The following is a 16108-nucleotide window of genomic DNA, read 5'->3' on the forward strand; positions in this document are numbered from 1 at the left end:
TCGATAGATACATTTTTTGTGGGTCATGACACGTGCCGTAGAGCGCCAGCTGCCGCTCAACTCAGATGCGAAAGCGGCTGCTTCTGTCCCTGTATCAAATCTTCGGTGATTAAGTTTCATGGTCAGTAAAAATATTGAAGGATTCTATCTTAAAATATAGGCTTAATCGTTTCATTACAGCCAATAAAGTGCACCTTATATCAGGCTAAAGTTTCAGAACACTGGGAACCTGCCACCAAAGTATTTTTATTGCGAACCAGTTGTTTTGTGAGGTCTAGTATATCTTGTGCCCAGAGCGGAATATGACCTGTATTAGTATTTTTACGCGTGAAAAACTGAATTCATTCCAGTCCAAAGAACCGTAAGGAAAGCGGGAACTATCCTAAGAGTACGAGGCTTTTGCCAGTGATGCTTTACAGAAGGTAGAAGGACGCTAAAAGCACAAAGAATCACAGGCATTAGATCTTTGGCTTCTTCAACCAAAGCATCAGTGAAGCGCCTTTGCAAAGCTTGTCTCCTGCTGCTCCAGGAAACCCCAGGCGATAACGGAGTTATGTTTGAAAGCGACACATTTCTGGCCAGCGAATTAAAAAAAAAAACTTATTCCAAGTCACCGAACCGAGTTCCAGATATCGCGAGGCAAGTGATAGAAGGAAAAAGAATACGCTGAAGGTTATCTATCCACTGCAATGTAATTTGTTTTAGAGATTGTTGTCATTCGATTCCAGCAAAGTCCTTTTTACCGTCCCGGTCTTCTGAGTAATGTATACATGGAATCATGAAACTTCATAACCTAAATTGTCACGTTGATTCGTACAAGTTGCATACTAGCCGGGCGGCGGAGCCATCGGTAGAGCATTTCAGAACACCAGAAACATACGGGGAAACAATACGAGCGTGTAGGGAGAGGCGTATAAACTACTTACTTCCACATGGCACACTAAACAGGGAGCAAGCCACTACACTACACTACAAACACATGTCCAAACAGACCTCTGTACTACGACTTATGGCCAACACAATACAAAAGCGAATGTGTCTGGTATGGAGGCACCGCTACACTATACCACACAACATGAGGACGTAGGGCATGCCCTATAATGCCTAAAATAGATAGCCCTACTCCTGAGCAATGGGAGGACCTTCTAGCCGACTCGGACGCACAGCGTCAGCTCATGCCGGTACAGCGGGCCAGAGCCGCTGCTGAGGCTAACGGAATCCTGGACAGAGGACTGCCAACCACTGCTCTTTCTTTCCTAACCCACTACCACAAACCCCAATTTTCTCCAATAAAGTTTATCAATCAATTGCGCTGTATTGATTACCGAATCTGCCGTTTCTTCGCCAGGCATAGATGTATTAAACTCAAGAAGTGCTGTGCGCTTAAAAGACGATTACAGGAAAGGATAGGACAGTGTTATGATCGGGACGACTCTCCAGGCTTTTAACAAGGCGCTCGACGTCGCCACGACGGGAAGGAGGGACCGCGCAGCGGTCCGCGATGCGCACGGACAAGACGCCGTGGTGAGAAAAAGAGCATGAAGAATTATGTTTCCGGTGGCCGAGCAGGGATGACCGCCCGCTGGGCTGCGCGTTCTCCGCGGTCCCTTTGAAGCCTTCGGCGTGACCGCTCTGTTTCCTGTGAACTGCTGTGGGCCTGTGTCGGCGTTACGGTGACGGTTCGCCGAAAGACAAACGGCGATTATGTCGGACCTTTGGAAGCAGCCGTGCCTAAGTGTTTTGTACATTTTTTGTTACTATATTTCACACTCTCTCTCTAAATGGGCTACGTGCTCTCATTATTGTACAGTTGGTTAGGGTAGTCTCTCTCCAGAAATAAACGGAGACGGTCGAGCATTGAGTCTCTTCCTAGAGGCCCCGGGCAGCGCACGGAAGGCCCAGCTCCTCGCAGCTTCGATCCCGAACCACCGCTCGGGCACAACAGAAGCGCGATATACCAACTTCATTAAAGCACAACTTCCAATTAAAGTTGTAAGTTGCGCTTTATTGAAATTGAAAATCTCTCCTGTCCTATTCTTTCCCGTGATCATCTACAAAATTTCTTAAGCATCATGTGCTAATTAGCTCGTCAAAATTTTTAAATGCAGTAAGCTCCGTATTTCTCTTCTTTCGGAAAGAAGGAATAAGTCGACACAAATTCTATTTAATGAAACACAACAGGTACTGACTGATTGGGATGAACAACCGCGCTGATGCTGCTTCGCTCTAATGTTGCGTTTTAAGGAATTTTAAGAGCGTAAGCGTTTACTTTTCACGTTTGGCGATTTCTGTCGGCCGGACGGCGGCTCCGAAATTTAAGAAGCCGGGGGTATCACGTGACTATCAAAGGCTTGAGTTAGATATTTAAGACCGAAGTAGTGTTCACCATGGGGTTTGCCACCCTAGCAATCCAAGATGGCGTCCACCGTAATGTGCATTCAATTTAACGTGGTGCCACACAAGATGGCGGCCACCCCATGGCCCTCCTGGGGTAAGCTGGCAGCACCATGCGCTGCAGGTTGCCGCACAGCGCGTGCGTGGCCAGCGGGCCACCTGTTACCCCTTATGCTGTTGTTGCGACTGTAGGAAAAAGGAAAAGAAAATACACGGATCGCTGCCTCATGCGGACAGAAAGTACAACAGCCGTCGTTCACCACCGAAGCGGTGGCGGGGGCAATGACGGCCTACAACAGATGCGGATCCAGTGGCGGGCTGGCCCCCACCGCAATTAAACGGTGGTGGCCTACCAATCCAAGCCTCGTAGGGCCAGGAGCAGCCACCTATCCCCCTCCCCTTTCCTTATGCTGTCGAAATTCCTCCTCTCTGGACAGTAGGAAACCGGTTTCGCTGCAGCTTGCGCGCGGTGCACGCGACTGTCCAGTGAGCAATATGGCAGTGCCTACGGAGAACAAATGCCAGCCGGATGGGTGGCCATATTGGGCCACTTACAACTACCATTGCTGTCAAAATAGAGGCCCATTCATTTTACGCAAAGGGATCAGCGTGGTGGCAAACGAATAGGTACAGTATGGAGCCCAGAATTGCAAGTTGGGTTAAATCCAAGCGTGTGTGAGGGATTTGCAACGATGACCTTTGTCCCTCGAAACCGTAATGACGGCGATCATGGGGGTGTGGGGGGGGGGGGGGGGGGGCGTGGTGGCCGAACCAGTGGTCACCGAGGGACGTCACTTTGACGCAGAGGGATGCCTTTTCGTCGCAGACTTTCCGAGCGCCGTGGCGGCCGAACCAGTGGTCACAGTAGAGAGAGGCCATTTCTTTGCAGATGGACGCCACTTCACTTGGTCGCGGACGTATGGAGGGCCGTGGCGGCCGAACTAGTGGTCGCAGAGGGACGCCTTTTGGTTGCTTTCAAGTTAATCAACGGATACAACGAGTGCGTTATAACATGCATGCCAGTGGAGGCACTCCGCATTCAAAGATTACAGCTTGCGCTGTTGCAATTCAACGCCTATCGGTGGTGGCTGCATTTCTTGTTATTATTGCTTGTCAGAATAAAAACTTTTTTATTTCCTCTACGCATAAGTTACATGATATGCTCACACGCTCAATTAAAAATATTACAGCAGCCATCCAATGAGCAGTGCAGTTTCAGTCCATTCTTGTTTATGAGTGGCTGAAACGCAAGTTCAATCGAGGAAGCTTGCATTCTCTAGTGTGAATGCTGCAAATCGTTACGAACGTTTTAGTTAGTGGCTGATGCCAACTGCGAACTCCTGCATATTTTCATCTCCGAGTGGGCATGTAGTTAAACATGAATGATAGCAGTGATGGGACATTGCTTTCCTGTTGATGGGAAAACAAGGGGGAAATTTTGTTTATCTGTACAAAGTAGAGCTAAGGACCGAAATGTCATGGAATATTTAACCAACTTGACTGCAGTTCATCAAATAACGTGAAGGTAAACTGTATCTGGTGCTGTCCCTTTGAAGGATAAAAATTTTTAGAGCCCCTTCCCGCTCTCAACAAGCACGTACTTGATATTTCATTTCATTTTATTTTCATTTGTTTCATTTTAATAGAGAATATTAGGTGAAGCTTTCCAAATAAAGAAGATTTCTTAGCATTCACGGATACTTCTCCACGTGTATATTCACTTGTAATCGCAGGTGGTCTGCGTCCTTGCTGGAATTACACAAGATATAAAGTACCGCTTTAACCTAGCCGTATGAATGTGCGTGCGTGCCTAGGTACGTGCCTAGGTGTAACGTGCCTGATTTGGCCTCGAAGAGCTCTGGTATCGTTATTCTCGTTCCACCTTTCCACCTCAAAGGAATAACCCTAGTTTGGAGCACCTTCGTGGTCTCCTAAAACCACGGAAGAATCAGTGCTAGGCCATACACCAGGTGCCAGCTACCACCTGTCAGCGTCATCATACACCGACGCAGACGCCGGATGTTCTGGGCAACGCCTCTTTATAGCTATCGTTAATTTAATGGTTCTGGTGGCAGCTCACCCACATCGGCTTGAATGTCCGCCAGTAATGAAAGACAAAATCGTTTTGTTGTAAAGTAAGGGGCGCACTTACAATTATACCTGCCATGATACAATAATACAGTGTCGTTTTTTAAGAATTATTATGTCATAAGGAGCATCTTCTTGCTATTTGCATTCTCCCTTTCGCGTTCACGGTTGTGATAAAAGTCGCTAATGACAATGGTTCAAAAATACATCATGCAGTGCACATAATGTGCGCGGGTGTCCTTAAAGGTTTCCTAACCAGCACGCGATACACTATTGCTAAAAGGCTGCAGACGTGAAGAATGGTATAGTGAAATGATGTGAGTATTCTGTGCACATCAATGTGGAGATTCAACCGGTAAAAGCGTATTACTCCACTTTCAAATGAATAGTACACTGAAGCTCCATGTGGAACTACTTTGTGTTCTTAATAACTCCTCAACCCATAGAGTGGAATGACATTCAAGGTACCCTTTGAATAAAAAACCACGAAATCCTATTGCTCCCATTTTCTTTGCTGGGGAAACATAAAAATCGAGTCACCTCTGGCTAAATAAATGATGAAATTCTTGATCTGATACCAGGAACAAATACGAAGCGTTAATGAAGGGATGAAGCAGTGTACTGCTTAGTGTGAGACATACTACTGATACTGATATCTGTACATAACTATAAGTTGCTAAGTTGCCGAAATTGGTAAATATTCTTTGTAAACAGCACCAAAAAGAAACTCCAGACCAGATGGGGGGTAGGGCAGCTGAATATCTTTCCATTCTAAGACGTTTGTTAAAACAGTTGCAAGTTAACACCTCGCAACTCAAGGCATACAGCTTAGCTCGTTGTGATTTATTCAGAACTACCAACTGTGAAATAGGTCTTTGTTTTGAATCAACAAATCGTCATTAATTTCGTCCTCCTTTCCTTTGCGCACCAGGCATCGTTGACTCTCCACGTTTGTGGAAGTGGATAGGAAAATGTTTATGTGAAAATAATTGAGCACATTTCTGAATACATGTCACAGCTGGCGTGCATATCAAATTCAACGACACTGCAGACATTTGTTCAAGTGGCAGACAGCTTGTCCCATCCGCGCATACAGGCGCGGCAGTGCCTTAAATGAGTTTTTTAGGAGACAAAGCTTAACGCCTGATTATTAAGCAGCTTTGGTGACCGGGCTAGGATCAAAATAAGGGCCGCTGACGTCTGACTGTTTATAGAAATAAAGTTTTCTTAGAGCGAAGTTCAAAAATTAAAGTGCGAAATTTAGTTTAACGGGGCTGAAATCCGCGAAAACTGCGAGAAAAAAGAGCGGCTTAAGACTGCATATAAGTGATATCTCACGCTTCCGGCTTACGACTACAGCGTTGTGCGTTAATCCAGCCACAATGCGAGCGCCAACTATGTTCATTTTTTATCCGGGCCCGTAAAACGCATGCTGGCGCAGTAGGAAAGAAGATATAAAAACGAGCACCCAAGAACTAGGATGCAACAGCGGAGCTCAAGCGGAGAAAAACACGCGCCCGAATGGTTTCCGCCTGAGTTCCTGTACACGGCGCAGCGTCCGAGCAGAGTTCCTCCCTTTGTTGTGATTACATCTCGAAACGCGAGCGGTCGGTATGCCCGCTTCGAGAAACTGAGCCCCGATCCAGAAACAACGCCGGGTAAAAATTGCAGCTGGTTGAGCGCGAGAGTGCGGCCGGGTGGACTTTGCACAACCGCGCTAAATACTTCGATGCAGTACGTTTGTTCAAAGCACTTGTGTGTACACAAGGCCTGTTGTGTGTGCTGTGTGCTGTGTGCAAAAACCAAGAACCGGTGTGTAAAACATGAAGGCAAACTTGAAATTCTAATTCCCAGTTCATTATACTCGTGCGTGTAAAATCTATAGCAGAGTTTTGTTGCACTTATGATACACTTGTGCAGCAATTTCGCATCTATCCTACACATTGACTACATGCAAGCTACCTTTGTGCTATTATTGTCTTTGGCCCATTTGGTGGTATTGTACCTCGGTGCTAATACACACAGAGTACACATGCGGAAGTAACGCAAAAAATCTGTTTATCTTGCACTGATACTACACTTATGCAGTGCATTCTTTACTTACCAGTGCATGCTACCTTGTCTATAGCGAGCAGAACCCACTAGGATTAATCGCGAATGAAATTGGTAGCAATTAAACTTTTTTTAGTGACGAAAAATCAGATTTATGTTTTGGCATCCGGTTAGCAGCTGTTTCCAAAATTAACAAGATCTCGACGATGGAGTTTGTCAGAACCGCGTTACAAACAGTGCTGTAAATATTCTCACATAAGCGAGGCCTTTGTCCCATTTTGTTAATTCATGAACGCACATTGTTTGAAATTAACATTTTTATGATGACATTCCAAGCAAGTTCAGTAACAAGTGCGCTGATTCACAGTTCCTTAGCAGTCTGATGAAATCGTTTGTTGCTGTAGAAGAAAATAGATATTGCTTTCTCAGAAAATACGTCGTTGTCATTTTCGTGCACCATCGGCTGTAATGATGTATTGGTAAGAACTTTCACGTGTGCACAACTACAAAATTGATTTGGTGGTTTAGAATTCAAGAGGTGCTTTTTCAAATCGCCAAGGAGTCTTTAATACGGACGCTTTGAATAATATTTTGTTAAATGTCTTTGAAAATCAATGTCTTGCTTTAGCTCATTAGATTTTTTTGAAATTAACAACTTTTCGGAGGAGCATGTTCGTCGTAAATTAGATGCGACACCAGTTATATAACTGAACTGGCAAAGGCAAAACTCACAGGCAATTCCTAGCGTTGTGTTTTCAGGAGCAGCCTTCCCCTATCAACTAAGCCAAACAAAAGCCTTCCGCTCTTACTGCACAGAACAAACTGGACGTGAAACATTTCTTTGTATGTTAGGTCGAGCAGTCTTGGCAAATCGCCGATCCTCGGGGTATTATGTAAATATCTACCGCCACAATGTTGCGTACGGAGAAAGCGGGCACACTTCGGTTTCAATTTCTCGTCGCTAAGTAAGAGAGCAAAGCGGGAAATGACCTGGCTTCGTTAGCGTGTATACGTCACCACGACGTCACAGGTACCAAAAACCTTGTAGGCACGGAGTATAAAAAGCGCTCTGGTTGAAGCCAGAGCACCACAGCCTTTCGGGAGCACAACGCCGCAGAACCCGCCATGAAGTCTCTGGTATGACTCCAGTTGTAATGGTTGCTTATATACAGTATTAATGGCGAAATGATCGTACAATATGCGTTTTTTTTCACACTGTGCTTCTTTTCAGCTTTCCGCCAATTTACTCCAAAAAACATGCAACGATCTTTTGTCGCTCTGGGCAGTTTGCAAAACTATGTTTTCAAATGCTATGGTTAACCCCTTTCTATGAGCATGCGCTGGAATTGATTGAGGTGACTTTTACGTTCAGATGGGTTAAAAGCACTGATCATAACCATAATGAAATTTTGGAGGTACAATTTTAACTCTGTGATTAGAAAGGATAAGAATGCAAACTTTTGTTGCATTTACGGGGCACTGATATGAAACCGCAGTTTGAGATTACACCACCTGTACCAACGGGATGGAAACATGTTAGAAGAAAACGCCATTATGAATTAACAATATTTCCCTTATTTCCACCTAAAAATATGCTGCCTTTAAGAAACATCAAATTTCTCCAGTCTCACATAAAGCACTTAGGCTTCCTTAGCACGGATAAATCTCACTGTAAAGGTTGATGTTTGTCGAGTTAACGGTTTTCCGAATATGATGAAAGTCATACTTATTAGCAGTAATTCCGAAAAGCGGTGCAGTTCATAAAAGCTTGGGTAATGAAAAAAACACGCGGACCATTAAAACAAAGCAGCCAGTTTGTTTCCAGAAACCGAAACTGATAGTGCGTTAAAGCACTAGACCAAACTGCTACGGTGCCTATGTTTCCGCTCATTTCTGTTGTGCTACGCTGAGGCGTTGCGCATAAATTCCTATGACTGATTCGTCTTCAGCTATATATACATAATTTGGTAGCCATGTTTAGGAAATTCCCATTTCGGGAAATGCCTCGCTTTGTACTGGCCAAAGAGAAAGGTAATATTAAGACACCGGGTCTGCTTCTATTTGATGCTGATGGGATGAAAGTGATTGAAATTGGAGATGCTACGAAAATAGCATTGTCACTAGCAATTCTTCCAAATATTCGTCTTTTTTATAAACAACCATTTTTATGCTCATAATGACTTTGGAGCAAATATTAAACGAGTTATCGAGGTGCAGCACCAACTACCACGTCAGGAAGGTCCTTTAGGGCCACTGTCTTTCAGAAAGCTTATCTGTACAAACAGTTTTGCCGAAATACGCAACATTTCCCATCGCAATACTAAGAATGACATATCAAAAAATACTGCTTCAAGATAACACTAAACATCTTATTCCGACTCTCAATGGTCCAAATTTAACGATTTATTTAACCCTTACTGCACTGCTTAAACAAGTAATGTAGGTGTGACTAAATCTACAACATATATGACAAGACCACTGTTTCATGGCCTCCGCAGGCTCTCCTGATCCTCGGATCTGCTCTGGTCGCCTGTGCCTCGGCCGGAGTGATTGGGTATGGAGGCGGCTACGGCGGTGGTCTCGGCTACGGAGGCTACGGAGGGGGCCTCGGCTACGGTGGAGGCGTTGGAGTGGGAAGCAGTGTAACGCTCCTGCGAGGCGGTCCCGGCTTCTCCAAGGCGGTAGCTGGACCTGTCTTCGTCGTCAGGACGATTCACCACGTAGACAAGGTTCACGGAGGAGGTGCCATCGTGGCCCACAGCGGACTCGGAGGCTACGGAGGTGGAATAGGGTTCGGAGGAGGACTCGGCTACGGGGGTGGCCTTGGTTACGGAGGCGGCCTGAAGTATGGTGGCTACGGATACAAGGGCTAGGCGTGAGAGACTGCGAGTGGTGCAGTCCTGTGGGAGCCTTTATTACGACGTGGGAACCGACGACTACGTGCGGATTAAAGGCATCTGAAGGGAGAAATTGATGAAATATGGGAGCTGCTCACCGTGCCAGCCACTTTTTCCAAAGACTGCTCTGGTAATCCTGAGCCTGTTTGCATCTCCCTGCTGGAATGTTTCAATAAATGCTCAAGTCGGAATAGCAACCTGGAATGTCTGGTTGATGTGTACTCTTGGGATGTGTGAAAAAATATTTTTAGTCTCTTCGAAACCACAAACTGAAGGTCGAATTTCCTCTCTATCTCCAAAACGCAAGAGCTGTTAGGATGGCTATCTTACTCAAGTTATGATTAAGTTTCGTAAGCTCAGTTTCATTTTCTGAAAAAGGAAAGATATGCTAACGCGCTGAATGTACGAACAACCCGTTTAGAGGAAATGCAGGCCAGTGTACAGGCTCCTTTTGCTTTCAGAATAAACTACGTGTGGAGTATGCCTAATAATTTGTAACGGAATGGCAAAAAGGCACACAACACTTATCTAAGAATTCAGACGTTTTCTACAGTAAAACCAAGTGCCTTTCGCGCTGCCAAACAATGACCATTTCAAAAGACCAATCTTCTTAATAAGAATGCTTGCATAATGTTTAATTGCGTATTGCGCGAATAACGCAAGCCACGGAAGTGTTGCGACCTCCTTCATGGTTGCGAACAAAACCTCGACGACGTCATTAATGCCTGATGCGGTGTAACTGGAGTGCTGCGAATGAATAGCGCCTGCCATGTAGCTTTTGTATTTGTCATTCTTTTGTTTTTTTATACCACAAGCTTATTGGTGGCCTATGGCGGCCGCACTGCCACCGTCAAGGCCAACGGCTGCGTCGATTCATTACTACATGAAGTAAGCTTTCGCCTGCATTACCATGAGCCTGCAAACTTTGTATGTATGTATGTATGTATGTATGTATGTATGTATGTATGTATGTATGTATGTATGTATGTATGTATGTATGTATGTATGTATGTATGTATGTATGTATGTATGTATGTATGTATGTATGTATGTATGTATGTATGTATGTATGTATGTATGTATGTATGTATGTATGTATGTATGTATGTATGTATGTATGTATGTATGTATGTACGTACGTACGTACGTACGTACGTACGTACGTATGTATGTATATATGTATGTATGTATGTGGTTGGTTGGTTGGTTTGTGGGGTTTAACGTCCCAAAGCAACTCAGGCTATGAGAGACGCCGTAGTGGAGGACTCCGGAAATTTCGACCACCTGGGGTTCTTGTATGTATGTATGTATGTATGTATGTATGTATGTATGTATGTATGTATGTATGTATGTATGTATGTATGTATGTATGTATGTATGTATGTATGTATGTATGTATGTATGTATGTATGTATGTATGTATGTATGTATGTATGTATGTATGTATGTATGTATGTATGTATGTATGTATGTATGTATGTATGTATGTATGTATGTATGTATGTATGTATGTATGTATGTATGTATGTATGTATGTATGTATGTATGTATGTACGTATGTATTGGCATTATTCTAGTGAGAGCGCTCAGGGATTGCATAAATAGGCACAACAGAAATCAATATTGCGCTTCATGCTTTAACAGCCTTCCATTCACCTAAATAATTATTACCAATGAAGACTTACGATCAACAGCACTCCCAACATTCTTGCACCCTTACTACTACTGCGTCGTTCATATGAAGATGGTTAGGATACTCAGAACCATCAGGTTTTATCTATTACTTGGGGGTAGTTTCTAAAAATGCTGCAAGAACAGAGAAAACAACAAAGAATACAGAAAACAATATATGACATGCAGCAAGACATTTGGAAAAAAAAAAAAACGTACGCAACAAGCCATCAATTCTATACGTGTGCTTAACAAAGGACTAAGAAGCAGTGGCCCTTATTACTACAATTACAATATCTTCTATCAATAAGACAGCTTGTTTACATAGAGCTGGATAGGTTCATTGACTTTGCATAGGACATGGATTGTAAGAAAGAACAATTAGGGCTTGATGGGTAATAACTTAATTCCCAAAAGGGCGAAGTATTAATGATAAAGTAAATGCTTAGCACAGAAAAACACAAAAACTCACAGAAGGTTTCGGCATGTACTGAATACTAGCCTTACTTTCCCTGGTTTTGCGTTACTTTGCCCTACTGAGCAACGATCTTACTATTTCTTAACTCAAACTGTCGTATTCGGCTTGTCCGTTACTGTTCTCGCCGTTGAGAAGTGTGACATTCAGTGTAAAATAATCGGAAAGAGCCTTGTTTATCAACCACGGCAACCCGACAAACCAGGCGCAACCTATTCACATACGTATATGCTAAACCACACATTGTAATTGAATACCACCCATCTCGATATTCACTGCAACTTTGTCTGAGTAGATGAAGGCAGTGAACACCACGGTAGCCGAAACAAAGTGTTAAAGACTGGTAGTTCAAGCTCATGAAGAAAGCGGATACAAGAGGGCGCAGTGGTCGGCGAAGGTTATTTGTTTTCATCGCGGCCTCTCATAGCTCGGCTTTTGCTCAAAGTGGGGGAAGCGCGGCTGCTTCACTAAAACGGTTAAAACTACTTTTCCTTAGCAAGTGGTCACAGTGCATCGCTAAACGGGTTGTGGCGCGCAATGTTGGGGCATTGCAATCGACGGCAAGAGTTCAACCTAGTCGGTGTGCAATCCGAATTGTGTCTTTTTATCAGATTAAGAAAGAATGCCAGTTGGATGTTGTAGTACTAACAAAGATAATTCGTATGAAAGTAAATATTAGACGGAATGATAACTATAAATAACGATAAGGGGCAAATATTGTACACTTGCGAGGAATGCCAAATAAAGAGCACAAGGCTGTTCCAGATGCCCCTGACAGGCCATTGATCAAGTGTTGCCAGTCTAATCTGTCTCTTTTCTGCTGCCTCGTTGACTGGATTAACTAGTGCGGAAACAATTCACGCAGGCAGCAAGAGTGGGATAAAATTTTTCGCGGGCAAAGTGTATCCCAAGCTTTGACCGAGAAATACAGTTAAAATTGGGCCGCAACGCTTTCACCAAAGTTACGCATAACACGCACGTGGTGTCGAAAGCGTTCCGCTTGGATTCCCAGGGCGCGGAGGCGAGCAGAGTTTCCTTTTTTTTTTCTTTTGCTGTGCTAACATCCAAGCGTGGTGTTTCTCGACTTGCTAACTGTATACGGGCAACCAAACGCGGGCACAGTGTAACGAGAGCAATGGGAAGGAACTCCTGAATAGATTTTGTTACTTAGGGCGAAACGTTTATATCTGGATCCTCCCGTCCATGTTATGTTGAATAATGGACAAAAAATGTTTTGTTGCCTGCCGAAAGCGAAATTGCGTATCGTCGCGCTTTGGAGGATATGCTAGAGCGCTGGTTATAATACGCCGCATGCATCGGCTACAGTATATGCTTAGTGAAGCGTTGCGGCTTCCGGGAACTAAGACGTGAGGAAAAAATTTTTATTTTTACAAGGTATATTCGGGCCTCACTACAGTCACTTATGAGTAGACAGGTAATACAATAGGTGTTTTGTTCCGGGCCTCACTACAGCCACTTATGAGTAGACAGCTAGTATAATAGGTCTTTCTTGTTGTTTCGTTAAAACTTGGATGTCGATATTTTCAGATGCTCTGGCTCAGTAAACATTCTTTTTTGATGTCGAAAATTGCCGCTACCGAACGTGAAATTGACGCAGGCACTCAGCAAAGATGCCTCGGTACTAAGATTTGGTTAGCGTGGAGGAATTCTTGATCTGCAGTGTTTGCCTGCTGTGTTGTGATTCCTCGAATCGCAGTGCGGTAATCTCCCTGAAATTTATATTTGAACGAAAACTTTTACGGTTTTATTGCCGTCCTCTTCGTTTATATTGGCCAGCTCATGAATATAATATTGAAGAGATTTATTCATTAAATAGAAGCTTTTCGTCTGGTCGTCTTTGCGGCTTAGTGCTTTAAATTCACATTTATCTGCCAACATATGTCGAATGTGACGAACACGGTACCTAACCCTGCTGAGAAAAACAGCAAAAAAAAAACAACAACAAAAAAACCGATGCTCTCTCTGAAATCTGAGAATCAATAAAATCATACCTGATCACCAAATTTTCCACGTTTTATCTCTTATCCTGATTGCAGCAGTTTGTTAACTTTGGACATCGCGCTAAACGCTTTAAGTTCTGAAAAATTTCTTTGCAGTTCTTTTTCTTTCTCGACACAATGATTGTTCGCCACTCTTTATGCCTGCTGGTTTAGGATAAACGCCTTCTAACTGCGTATCGGGCTCTCAACCCGTGCGGAAAATGGCGTTGTTGTTTTTCTGAGGGTATAGGCTCTACATAAGGAACTATTTATTAGTCCACGCTTAGTTTTGCCCTGTTTTGTAATGCTGGAAACTTTTCCGCGGGCATTTTATACCGAGTGTAAAGTAGAAGACAGTATTATGCTCGAGCCGCATGGCCATCGCCTAGTGCAAGCTCCTGGCTATGCTCACTGATCTCAAATTGCGGTTCAGCCTGCTCCAGTTCCCAAAACTATTATCAATAAACTCCCATTTTACACGAATATTGAAAGCACCGTGTCCGCATCCGCAACCGACGTCTTCAGAAAAATTTTAGGAATAAAAATGCTTAAATATAGAAGAAAGTATTGTATGTTAGTCTATACATGTGAACGAGCATTGCTAAGCTCAATACGAGAAAACAAATACATAACTTCGTCTCTCTTATTGATGATGCCGTTTATCAGTGGTGCGGAAGGAAAGCTAGGCGTGCGCTGATAATACAAAGTTTTGAATAGCTTCACATGCTGCCGTGACTGCCCTGATTTCGATTATTGGTTCACCTACTCGACGCAATCCTTTTGTGCGTGGACGATCACAGCTCTCCTACATTTATGGCTTCAAGATTTGGGCAACATGACATATTTCAGCCTGGTATCACAAACTCAGCATCCATGAAGGATATCAGAGGCTATGTCTTCCGTCCGAAATCCAATAACTGAAATTGTTTCGGTGCAATACATTTTGCTCGCTGTTAATATCAGTAGCTAAATTACTTCTGGGCCCATGGAATGGTGGTCATGACCGTTTTACTGAGTTAGTATTGAGTATCCTCTATTATAAATCAGTGTTCTGTCTATCAAATGCCGCAGTATTCATTTTATATTCTAGCGCCGGCGTCAGCCGTCTGGCTTCATAGAAGTACTCACTTTGCTACGAAAATTCACTCATCTAACGAATAATTACAAAAATAGACAACTCTTGCAGTATTTGATTTGTGGCCAATTCAATAACAAAGCTAACAGTCTAATAATAGTCTAGCGTTGACTATTTGTACTCGCCCCGGCTGTGAAAAATCTATTCGTGTCTGCATTTCTTGGATAACAATCTTAATTGTGAAGAATTTATGGAATGCTTACACTCTCACGAAAATATAAAAGGTAAATTTCTATATATTTCGATGCGTCGCAAGACCTTCGCATACCATAATCGTGACTACCATAAAAAGAAAAGGAGAATGTATTTGAGGCTGTTAAAAAACGTTAATAGCAGAAATCTACACGCCACCGTAAGATCTGCGGATGCGCTGTTTGCTAAGGAAGTAATTTTCTTTACGCGATAAAACTCCCCTCGTAAACAACTTTCCGTTTAAGCATGCTCTCTGCCAAGATTTCTGGCTGTGTGCCTTCACCCCTAGTGCTAGTTTGAAACGATTATGTCCTTCGTTTTATGCACAAAGAGTCCGGTTATGCGTTTTGCTCTTGCGTTACGTTTATTCGTATACGCCTAAACCAGTTTTTTTTTAGCTGATCGTGCCACTCACTCCTATTACTACACTATTGCATCTTTGTCCGGAGTCTTTTTCGCAAGTTGGCCACCAATGATAAATACGAATGTATCTATTTCACACCTGGTCCTTCCGTCATAGACTTGGAAGAATAACAAATTCATTAACATTCATCAACATCAGCCTCACTGCAACACTAAAGGTTAGATGTCTCTCTTATATCTCTTCAATAACAGGGTCTTGTGCCAGCTGCCGCACCTTAATGCCCACAAACTTGCTAATTCTATCGGCTGTCCTAATTTTGTGCTATCACATGTTAGGTTTGCGCTACATTTTAATAATCTGACTGTAAAAAGTACACCGAAACCATAACAAAAGTTTCTACTATGAATTGCCAGGCTTGGCGGCACTTATTTGATTTCCGAAATACCTGCCATTAGTTGTAAGGCAGCTAAAGCACTCATGAAGCCATCCGGAGCATAATGAACTTGTTGACATCTCGCCTCGCTACAGCTGTGTAACATAAAATACGATTTGAATTTTATCGTGATTATCAGAGGGGAATAAGCACATACTATAAAGACGGTTCAACGGTACTTCTCGGAAGCGGTGCCGTGGATATTTTTAGGGAAATAGTGGCAAAATATAGTTCTCTTTGGGGCGAATTTCCTCGCCAAAATACTTTCAATACTGAGATGTTTGAAATGCGCAGCTTTTACACGGGTTAAAAATGTAATAACCGTGGTAAGTGCTCCACTTTGATTTATTTTAGAACAATCATATTACATATTCTTAGGTGTTCAGATTAATCAGCCTTTATGCGCC

Source organism: Amblyomma maculatum, chromosome 11 (assembly GCF_055883805.1).
Source record: "Amblyomma maculatum isolate TAMU_Amacu chromosome 11, ASM5588380v1, whole genome shotgun sequence".
NCBI lineage: Eukaryota > Metazoa > Arthropoda > Arachnida > Ixodida > Ixodidae > Amblyomma > Amblyomma maculatum.